The sequence below is a fragment of the Necator americanus genome, chromosome III (genome assembly GCF_031761385.1).
Source record: "Necator americanus strain Aroian chromosome III, whole genome shotgun sequence".
Classification (NCBI taxonomy): domain Eukaryota; kingdom Metazoa; phylum Nematoda; class Chromadorea; order Rhabditida; family Ancylostomatidae; genus Necator; species Necator americanus.
Window position 1 is genome coordinate 25,656,291 of NC_087373.1, and position 9,961 is coordinate 25,666,251.

The window sequence follows — 9,961 nt, forward strand, 5'->3', positions numbered from 1 at the left end:
TTCAAGCAAAAATCGGCGGGAAAGAGGTGCGCAGCTTCGGATGGTCAATAAATGGAATTAAAAAAAAAACAAAACCAGATAGTACAAAGCAGTGACGTAAATAAAAAAAGCTGTAAATTCTGGAACAAATTGTAAAATGAACATTCCGAAATAATAGTCTTATAACCTTTCGTGAAATCCGAGAAGATTTCGGGCCTGTATAATCGCACCGGTGAAACGTGATGTATTTGCGCAACGTTTGCAAATCTGCGTTTTTTTTTGTCGCCCAGTTATAACTTCTTTCAACTTCATTTTTAAAATTAAAGCAGATACTCGAAATCAGCGTCTCATGATCTGCCTGGTTAACTTTTTTTTCTAAATTTTTTTTTGGAACTTCGAATCTGTTGGTTGCGTTGACCTTACTAACGAGTCTTTCCTGATCGTATTCTAAGGAACAACGGCTGCACATGTTCACGACTGCCATCTATGTATATCGGATTGAAACGTGACCGTAGCATAATTCTTACTGGAATTTCCCCCCTATTCTATGTATAATTTGAAAACCGAGGACAAGAAGACTATTCCAACATCTCTTAGTCATATCCATGCAGAGGATAAAGAAGTTCCCAGGAATTGAAGATTTTATTAATTTTTCCGTTCTTTCTAACCACTTTGCCTTTCAACAGACGATAATTGCATTAGAACCCTTTTTTTACTGTTTTTTACTGGCCGTCAAAGTCAATAGTCATTGCTCAACTCTCAATTTTCAAAATAAATATTATAGACACAGACAATTTTAGAATGCTTGCTTTGGATTTGATATATGAGGTGGTAGGTCCTAACTGATTTTTTAAAGCTTTATTTTGCCTTAAGTTGACCAGAGAACAAGGGAACCAAATAAGTTGATAATAAAGAATAAGGCGAAAAATGACAAACAGAAGCCAAATATCAATTTCTTGAACTGGAAAAGTTCCATCATGCATTGCTTACATCCGATGCCACTATTCCATAATGTCGTTGTTTCAGTTGTCATCTGCCATTATTTTTATCCTCTCATCTGAAAGAATGAAAATAATCACACTGAGTGAATTAAAAGGGAAGATTTCTAAAAGTTAGAAAAAACTTATTCGGCAACCCATTGGCTTACTCAATCTTCGAGAGTTTTAACATAGTACGGTAGTCACAAACTTATTCTTCTGCTATCCAAGAAGAAATGAACTGTGTAATTGTTGTTATTCTTCACTTCCGAAGGAATTGGGTATGGCCTTGCCCTTTTGTACGTCTTAATAACAATGAATCACTCATATATGGTATCACAATTATCTCGATTAAGGATACAGAAAGTTTTCAATTGCCCTTCTCCTACTCTTAAAAAATTATTTTAGCATTAACCTTTTTCGGTAAATGTGACGTTGATGTTGTCTCCGTGTGTGTTAAGGCTGCAAATTTTGCATAGCTGAGACCCGAACCAGCGCCACCCACCTGATAGGTGAGCATTCTGCCAATCAGCCAGTGCCAATGACTGCATGAATCTATATGAAACACATAATTGGACAGGTTACTTTTAGTCATGTGTTGAGGAGAGCATGTAAGCCTTTATGAGCAAGTTGACCTCCAACTCCACAAAGCAGTGATTTCTCTTCGATTATAAAAACAAAATGAAAGTTTTTATTTAGTGCATCCACGAATCACAAACTAATCGCATTCTCATTCAGTATATTTTTTTCTGAAATTTTTCCAAAATGAAGTACCTTTTTCTTGTAGGACTCAAAAACTAGGAAACTGTGATCTATGACCCTTCTCTAGGCACTACCTTTGATAACTGCTCTTTCCCGCGAATCCTGCTGATGTAACATACTATCTCTGGCAATTACGTTTCTAAATTTCCTTGCAGAGAAAATATGTCATAGCGTTTAAGAGTTTAAGTTGAAAGCGAAAAAAAAGAAAATCAAATGTGAAAGTTTGTCGTACATCTCATTTCCGCGTTAGACGTCTTTGCCTTTTTTCTTTCCTGAGTATCTTCTTTTTTCATTTCTTCAGCATTGGTCAAAGAGCACTTAGTCATGTGTTGAGGAGAGCGTGTAAACCTTTATGAGCATGCTGACCTCCAACTCCACAAAGCAAAAAACCCAGAAATAATGATGGTAAGTGCCGGAATACTACTCCCCGTAGGAATGTTAAACTGACCTTTTCTCAACGTATCATAGTACTTCAGCAGCTTTCCTCCAGAAAATTCGCATAGGAACACAACCTATTTCTTGCTATGCTAAATAACTATAAAAGTGAATATAAAAAGATTAGGTGAGCAGCTAGCCCCTTCCCCCACCCAGTTTTGCATAATGAACAGCTTTTTGATTTTTGAGCAAGGGATAAGCCTCAGGGTTTAGGAGGTAACGACTGAGACACAGCTTCAACGACGTTTTGTGTTAGAGGCTCGTAAATATGTACATATGGGTATAAAATTCGATGAGTGGAGGTTTCCAAATCTCTTGAAAAAGATAACGAACTTTAGGAGAGGTCCGGAAAAAGACCGTGAATTGAACCTCATGATATTGCTCAGGATCTTATCTGTTAAAAAAAGCAGATTCTAGTCCGGTAAAAAATTACTTTGATGCAGTGGGCTTAAGGTGGAATCCGGTTCGTTGTTGGGTACTTTTCATTTTTAAGTAGAGATAGGAAAGTAGCAAGAATCACATCACCAAGAACAAAACAGTTTCTACAGATTCACTAGATGGATCAGGAGTACGATAGTAGTCTGTTTATCCCACAAAATAACTCGTTATATCCGACAGACCGAATTTGCATGAAATGGATCAAATCACAACTGCAGAGTTAGTAGTTGCTTCCTTGGCTGCCTTCATTCCTAATTTATTTCAGAAGTTTTCATTTCGTAATGCTTTTGAGGTGGAAAGTTATTTTATTGGGTGCACTGATCAGCTTAGTGCTGCTGAATCATCTTATTTTTGGATATTTCGTATTTTTCTGTCATTCGTGAAAAGTACATCCCGAACCACGATTTACTGCACCTTCTAATCGAAAGAACCCAATATTGGAAATTTCCGCGAAGCTGCTTTCAAAACACAAAGCGGAGTCTGCTCACATGAAGGAAATACGAGGGTTTGCGAGTTGCGCTTACTTCATGACGCTTGTTAGCTGAATTCGAGTTCCAGAGTTGAGCCAGGTCCCATCGCGCCATCTCTTACGCTTACGCGGTGGCACCAAAAATCGCGTCGTTTTGTCCCGATTTTAGCACTATTGTTTCGCCGCGAGTCGTTGACACGCACCTTCGGGGCAAAGGTGAGATTTTTTACTGGCGCAGATGACTTCGGTGGTGTAGTGAACAAGACATGAATGTCATTTGTTTGATTTAACTACATTCCCAAGGAAGAGTGAAAGATATGATCTGATATGTTGTAGTGTGTTCTTAGGGTCAGGTTGACGACAGTTGAACGAGTTCGTTACGGTTTAAGAACGATACGTCCGGTTCTCACACATTAATTGCCAGTAGCTCTTTCGCCAGGAATAAAAATTACTGGACGCAACTTTAAGTTTTGTATACACTGTATCCCAAACATATTTCTATGTTGTAACATATCTATTCTTTAAGTCTTTGAGAAATAAGAAAAATATCTCCTTTCACTAACCAAATGAAGAAGAAATCCCATCTAAAATGGTCCATGTAAGTAGGAAATCATCGCAAACAGAAAATGCGGAAATGAATGGAAACCCAGACTATTTTTCTAACTGCTCGCCGCTATTTCAGAATTTTCTTGGCAGGAGCAAACATTCGTGAATTTCCATTTTCTTTCTTTTAGTTGAGTTGAACTTTGTGTGCTTTGCTGTCGCTCTTTGGTTCTATTGTAGATTTTATGGGACGCTTGAACTTTGAATCATGTTCGTGTGCACACACATCGTTATCAGAAAATGTCCACAAATCATTCATATCCTTCCACGCAGTTGTATCAACCAAATGCTCTTTAACCTCTTGTTCTCCATAATTTGTAAAAAAAAAATCTAAATGATTGCAAAACAAAAACTTTTCTTCGTCCAGCATTTTCCACTGATGTCTTTAGTTACTATACCATCAAGTAGTATTACCAACTGTTTTCATTTTCCTGACATAATCCTGAGACATGGAAAGGGAAAAATCACTTGAAGCATTCCTTCAAAAACCTTCCTCCGAAATATCAAATATTATTATTAAGAAGTAGAAAAAAAATTAACAAAATTGTGTGTGAGTGGGAGATGATTTTAAAAACAAAGCTCCTGTTTTCCATTGAGCTCCTTCCTGTCAGTACTGGCTAATTTTACCTTCGTTCCAAAATTCGGATACAACTAATGCAAAATTGCGTTCACATGAACATAAGTTGCTAGAATCTCCCACATAGATTCGACAATGAAATTTCAAGAGCGATGCTTTCGGTTTGCGATGAGGATTACTCTCCTGAGAAAAGTAGTTTTTTTTTCTATATACTTCTATCTTGTATAGATATCTCATATATTGGGGTACAAATAAGCTGTGAGGTTTTTTTTGTGACTTTGAAGCTTTATTCAGCGAAACTGGTACAATGTATTTCATTCGAAGTATTGTTGATAGCTAGCTACGACTTTTCTCTATCTTTCGGACAGATTCCGATTATCTTTCGGATTCCGCTTTGAAAAAACCCCTCGTCTTTTGAGGCGACCCAAGAATTTTTGCATTCTTCATCAGAAGTGAAGTGCAGCTCGGCCAGGCTATTGATCATCGACCAGAACAAGTAGTACTCAGAAAGACCAATGTCTACTGAATACAGCGGGTACAGTAGGACATCTTATTGAAGCGCCTCCAAAGTATCCTTGAAGATTTTTTCTACATGTGACCGATGGTTGTCGCGCTGAAAGACCACTTTGTCATGTCTTTTGGCATATTGGGGGCGTTTGAGCCTTAATGCTCAATCGCATCAACAGTTGCTGGTAATGTTTCTTAGTGATGATTCCGTTAGGTTGGAGTAGTTCTTAACAGGTCACTCTAAGCTGATTCCGCTAGATGCACAGCATCAGCTTCTTACCGTCAGTATTAGGTTTGACGTTGAAGTTGATGCATGGCGGGGCTGACCCGCATTTCGCACTTTAGGTTATCGTAGTGGATCCATTTTTTGTCCCTTGTCATGATTAAAAGCGAAAGGACGTTCCGATTTTGCAATCGAAGTAGTTGTTCGTTATGAAAAACGGCGTCCGACCTTTCTTGGCTTGAGTACATACAGAATCCAATTTTCTGTACCATACCTATGGCTTGAGACGGCTTAAAATCACTTGTTGAGTCATTCCCAAGGTTTCAGCAGGCTATTCTTCAGTTCGGATGAATCTTGGTTTAATAAACCTTCCACCTCAGTGTCTTCAAGCTCCTCTGTCCTCGTTTAGCGTTATTTGTCGCTGATGTCAAAATCGCCACTTTTAAGACCCCGGAATCACTATTCACATGTTTTTATTGAGAGAGCATGTTCCCTATATTCTTCTCAAGCAATCCTTGTCATGCACTGCAGCTGTTTTTTCTCCAAACTAAAACAAAAAAGCAGCGTTTCCCGCAAATTGTGTTTTGTTAGCACAAAGGTTGACATGGTTAGCATACAAAGAAAGTAGATTGTTTACACTTCAGCAAGATGACATATACTGATTTTCAGGGAGAAACAGTGTCGATTTAATTGATGTGGTTACAATGCGGTCCGATGCGATTTAGTGCTAGTTACGCCATCTTCTGCAAATCCCTCAAAACTTTTTTGTACCCCCAATATATCGATATAACTAGATATATAGAACATATATGCATGCTTATATCATATCTTATATGGAAACTGGACAAACTCCCAAAGTTTGTCCGTGTGTTATTTGCTCAAATGCATTGAGTACAATAATCCATGTGTTGTCATATCCTACATCCCTGTTTAACCAGTTCGTTGGCCTTATTAAAAGAGAACAAGACATGAAAACATCGATAGATCTCTTTCATTGACCAGTATTGTTGAAAGCGAATTCCTGACTGCGGCATGTTTTCTTTTTCGGTTTCTGTGAATTTTTCACTTCCTTGAAACCAGGATCACATTTCTTTTCCGTTTTTATCTGTTCATCTGCATCATGTCAATGCACCTGAGAAATAACAGAAAGTAAATGGAAGGATTCTAAGATTTTCACGAAAATTCTGAAATATTGATAATCTGTTTGGTCAGAAAATAGAAACTTCAGCTTGTTTGAGGTGAGGACTGGAAACAGCCAAAGCTCACAGTTCTTCCGTCTACACTTTATGAGCATCATACATATCTATCACCATACATTTGGCAAATGTATTCGAACCAGAAATATTCAAGTGTTTCAAGAAATATCCAGCTAAGGGATGGGTTGTACTTAGCGTTCAATAATTCCTTATCGAGGTTGTTCTTCTCGCATCAAAATATTTTTCACCTTCAGATATGAAAACAAACTCGAAGGAAAACAACACTGCTCAGTGCTGTATAAACGAGTGTAGGTGCTGCGTGTTTCCATATGGTTCCTATACAAACGTACAAATAAATCTAAACAGTAAGTGCCAATGCAATAAGCGTCCCTCATTGGATCTGACTGATGTTTCCACAAAAGAAACGTTGAGGCTCTATTTCCAATACGTCAATAATGCCCTTCAAATTTCTTTCGCTTCTTTGAGCCAAACAACTTGTAATCCTCATCGCGTCAATGTGTTCAATTCCAAAATCAATTGGTTATCTCGGTTCGGGATCTTACATCTACCTACGGAAAGTATTTACATCGCGACTACCACCTGCTCGTTGCAATCATTAGTGTTTTCAATCTAACTTGTTACCATCCTTTGCGTTACCAGGAGAGAAACATCATTTTTTCCGTGGCCACGCAAAGACGCAAAGATGGCGAACTCGTTCGAACCACGAAAGAACATCGTTCCTTGCATGCTGATGAGTTACTTCGTCCATTTATGGAGTTAACGTTCATCACCCAAACGATCAGTGGGACGTGAAAGGTCAAACTTTTCTGAACGACTCTTCAAATCTAGCACTGTGCGTTCAATCCACTTCATTTCTTCTACTGTACATTTCCTTCAATGTCCCCCTCCCCTCCCCGGTAGAATTTCAGCTTTGTTTACTATCAATTGTTCGGATCCTTATCTGCCTCGGAGATATCGTTGTAGCGACGCTCCAGCAACTGAAACTAACTATTTTCCTCTCGTATAGTCATCATTAGAATGAAACTGGTGAATGGAACTTGGAGCAAAGAAAGTACTCCATTTACAGACTACGTTTTCTTCATCTCTTCCAACTTTCTTCATTGATTCAGTTTCAATCTTTCAATCACAGTAATTAACTTAATTTTGTCGTACAAGGTCATTAGAAGCGCTGAGAGTGTTACTTCCGGAAATTTGCTTAACGATGCTATTAAATCTCACCTTTCTATATATAGTAGATTTCCATTTACACTACGTGAAGATAGTGCTTTTGGTTTTTTATGCTGATATAATTTTTGTTAAACTTTACATCAATATTTGGATCTAGGGTGTGATGCATCATTTACGAACAAAACTGTTAGTCACAGCATAAATAATGAGCGCATTCTGCGATTTTTGCTGGACGACATCATTTCATTGCAATTCTCCTTCTGACATTCCTCTAAGACCTTTGTCAATGCACAGATTTATATTCCAAACACCAACGTTGAATCCCAACAATTCTTCATAACATCCCCAATACATAAGTAGTATGGTCGCGTCAAAACGACGTGAAGCACGGTGTAGTCACACGAACGGTCGCGCTCAAGCAACGCGGTTTCTGACCTCTCGCAGACGGCCTGCGAGCGGTTCGCTTGGCAGCTTGCCAAATCCTGCCATCTGAGTCGATATGGGCCGCAGTTCTCTTAGTTGTTTTCATTCTTCCTGCTTTTTTTTCCGATTTCTTCGTCTTTTAGGTTTTTTCGCACTTTAGTTTACTGAATTTGAATTTGTTATATAGATTTATCTTGTATTTGTATTGATCTGTATTTGTATTGTACCATAATTGACTGACAGCATATTGAACTCGTGGGTGAGTTCTGTTATTTGACCCGTATGCTGAGAAACCTAAAAACAAAAATAAAACAAATACACGATGAAATAAAACAAATAAATAATAAACAAACAAATTATAAAATAATAAATAAATACAAACATCTTTCCCGGCCTTTTGAAGCAGTTACGGAAACCGGCTTCTCTTCTTTGGTCACGTTATAAGAAGACCGTCTGATCGTCCTTTCCAAGTTGTTTTAAAGCTGTTCTCAGGCTTAAACTGGAAAAGACCTCCTGGTGGTAAAGGAAGGACGAGGGTGGTAAAAGGTCTGGGGACAGTTAGCGTTGACAGCCATTCAGTTGAGGAGTAACGTTTCGCAGGTTATGGAATAGCGGCGAATAAATTTCATGCGAGCTCTGGCTGAAGATCGGACAGCATGGGCTCGTATATGTTTAAAGGCATCACCCAACGAATCTGAGGTGGTATGGATTTCAGGTGAAGTATTCGTATACGGGATAGTGGATTATGAAAAGGTGGAAATGATTCCGTCCATTTGTTCCTAATTGCCGTAAAAAAACGGTCCAGAAGATGTAGTGTGCACAAGGCTGGCGCGCTCCGATCGAACTCCTTGTAGAAAGTAGCGCGCCGGATCGCTCGAAGCCGTATTTTCCGGGCCGTTTTTTGCGGCAATTAGGGGGACATGGACGGAATCACCCTTCTCTCCATAATCTACGATCCCGCATACGAATACTCCGCCTGAAATCCGTACCACCTCAGATTCGTAGAGTGGTGCCTTTACGAATCTGACGCACCTAAGCGAAGATGACGACAGCAGCGTAAGTCCGTGGCAGGTCAAAACAAGTCGTTTAACAAGTCAAAACCGCCGCGCCATAATAAAGAAATTACAAATTTCGGTAAGAAAAATCTAAGTGGACCTTACAAAGTAAGGAGGTGGGAGTAAAAGACAGGCGAAGTTTGATTCTGACTCCAAGAAAGTGAGATAATCCGCAGAAAATAGAGGAGATTATAGGGCAGCCTGCTGTCTGCTTCTAGTAGTGATCAATAAAAGGAATTTAACCGTATTTTCGTCTCACTTTCCGTTTAAACAGGCTAGACAATTGCTTAAATAGAACGCGGAATAGAAACAACACAGGGACTGTTTTTAACGTCTCTGAACGGGTAAAATAAATAAATTCCAGAAGATTGCACAATCTAGACAGACTTACATAAAACCAAAAGCACATGGACTGCTTCTTTTGTGGAGTGATCCTCATCGCGAATCTAGAGTATTGTTGGAATTTTGTTAGCTAAACCCCGTAAGAGATTGTTTTACAACGAGGACTTATCATCAGTTGTGTAGTGAGGTCACAATGACATGAAAAACGGTGAAGTCGCGCATGCTCTGCGGCTACGCTCGGAACGGCGCAGTGGAAAAAGCTGCCGGGACCGAAGTGGGACCATCGCGAATTGCAGCCAAAAATAGTGGCAGAAAGGGTCCTCAGTCGATCCCAACCGCTACGCTCCACCGAACCGCTTCGAGCGCATCCGCGTTGGCAAATGCACCGCGCTTCATGTCGTTTTGTGCCTGCTCTACAAAAATATTTCACACTGCACCGATTGTATCAGAATTCCACAAAGATGATCTTCAACGGAAATAAAATCAGTAATCGCTTTCGAGCAATCCTTCACTCCCCATTTATCACGAGAACTGGAAACACGGAGGCTGTATCGCTAAAGGCAAAAGGATAAGGCAAGCTGTCCCTCACTGATCAATCCGTTTGGGATGCGCCGACGTGTTCGACTGCAATTCGGAATCGTTGGGATTTATGAACGCGCATGCGGGCTGTACATTGACCAAGTTAATCCTATTTGTGCTCTCAGAAAGTTTTGTACTGACTGCTCAACACTGGATTGATGAGGCGCTTGGTTAGCCTAGGGCTGTTTCGAATTACCGATCCTCCAGT